Source organism: Meleagris gallopavo, chromosome 11 (assembly GCF_000146605.3).
Source record: "Meleagris gallopavo isolate NT-WF06-2002-E0010 breed Aviagen turkey brand Nicholas breeding stock chromosome 11, Turkey_5.1, whole genome shotgun sequence".
Classification (NCBI taxonomy): Eukaryota; Metazoa; Chordata; class Aves; order Galliformes; family Phasianidae; genus Meleagris; species Meleagris gallopavo.
The window spans coordinates 9,668,723-9,670,871 of NC_015021.2; positions in this window are offsets into that span (position 1 = coordinate 9,668,723).

The window sequence follows — 2,149 nt, forward strand, 5'->3', positions numbered from 1 at the left end:
ACCTGTTAATCTCTTTCAGCCCTTCACTATACGCTTGGATGAAGAAGCTATGTTCTTTTTGAGTGAGTGGTTCATGCATTTAAAATGGAAGCTTTATACAAGCAGTCTGCTGGCAGTTCCTTCAGGTTCTTGTAATGTGCTTTTATGCCTTTATTTTTTAGTTCCTGCCCTTTATAATGCCTGGATTATGGTTCAGGTTCAGCCATTCGATGCTATATAAATTCATTTTCATGTAGCATCTTGCTTTTTCTCAATTGTTTACAAACCTCAGCAGTCTGTCTCCTTCATGTGAAATTTGTCACATATAAAACACCGATTTCAGTTGAGTTCTGTTGCTGCACAGTGGTAGGACCTTCTCTTTGTCATGCAGTTGATGGGTTTCAGGCGAGAGATATTGAAGGAATGCTCGTGTGAGGCTCCCTTTATCACAAGAACCTATTAATTCCCTACCCCTCGTACATATTTATGATCGAATGGAAGGAAATCACTATTTTTGTACATCTCATAATACCTCAAGGCTGTAATTGTCGTTGATGTAATGACACTTATAGCCTTATGTTTCAGAATTTTGTGGTCTTGGTCCTTTGAGGCTGATGCTTCTTAGAGGTTTCAAAGCATTGCTAGAGTTCAGTGCTTCTGCCCAGGACGTGTATCTAAACTTGTAATGTCAGTTTCCCAATCTCCTCCATTTTGAGCATCTGGATGCTTCTAGGAAGGCATGCCTTCTTTTTATTTTCTCCTACGCTAGCACAGTGGAAGAGCCTCTATAGTAGTTCTTTTCAAGATACCTTTTCTCTCCCTGACTTAGGCAAAGTATCTCAATCCTGTTGATATTTTGCAACTCACATGTTACGTGATTTCTCTTCTGATGAACCCTTCTTAAGTTCATCAAAAGGGCTGTGTTGTCCCCAAAGCTGCCTGCATTTCCAGCAGATCTAGAAAGTTTTTTTGTTTTTTTTTTTTAATTACAGTTAGAGCCCATCCAGTAGGTTGCCATCCTCTTGACAGGGAGGCCACACACTCTTTGGACCTTGTGCTTTCTTACCCTACCTCATGCTCATTTACACTGCCTGCTTGCACCACTCATTGTCATTCAGACAAGAGTCACATTGTTCTTTGCAGGGTTACAGTTCAATTAGGAAAGGGTCCAATGAGGCATTATAGCTGGTATGAGGAAGAAGGCAAGACCATAAAGAGTAGATAAGTCCTCTCTTCCTCTCTACTCTCTTTCTCAGGGCAGTAGAATGTTGGTTTGACTCATCTGAGATATGTAAATTCATCCTAATGTGGCAAAGAGAGCTGATTGGCTTTCACTGGTTGAGAGCTTTGGCTTTCCTGTGCTAACTTGCTGCCTAGGCACACGAATGCTAGTTGAAACATGAAGGAAGGACAGAAGAGTGCACCCAGATATAGGGGATGGGTTTGTGAGAGCCCTCAATTGCATTATTTTATGCTTCCCTGTTGCTCCTTGCCAGCAAAAAAGAGAAATAGACCCCAGAATGTTAGTGGGGAAGGGGAATGCAGCCAGCGCTGCTGTCTAGTTGATGTTCTGGTTGTTGGAGTTATCAGAAATATTTGGGTTCCAATTGGCAGCAGTGATTTTTTTTTTCTTTCTTTTGAAAGGTCAAGAAGAGAATTGCAAACGTTTCTAGGGTTACCAAGAGTCAAGTGTTTCAAGTAGAGAGCATTGAGGGAGTGACTCTAGAAATAAATGGTTCCCATTGATGTGAAAGTAAACTGCAGAAGCCCATCTTGTGATTCAGTAGCAAATCAGTGTCTTGTGTGCTTTTGTGAAGCACCTGGTGAGTTCCCCCTTTCAGCAGTGTAGGCCCTGAGTGCAGGATTTCATCTATCCTGCCAATGCATGCAGTTCATGCATGCCCAAAAGCTGTCAGGAAGCAGCAAGAGTACATTCTGTCAGCACCTGGAGTGTTTTTTTCCTTTTCAGCTTCACCCCATTTGTTTAAGCAGAAATATGCCCTAGAACTTGGCTTGCTTGTGTGGGTTTTTAAACTGCACTAAAAAAAAGTAAACAAAATCTGTTTGTGCACAAATGACCTTAGCTGACTTATAAATCTGGACTGAATTTCAGATAATGGATTGGTTTGTTTTCAAAATTACATCTGTGGTTCTTATTTTTTTTTTTTTT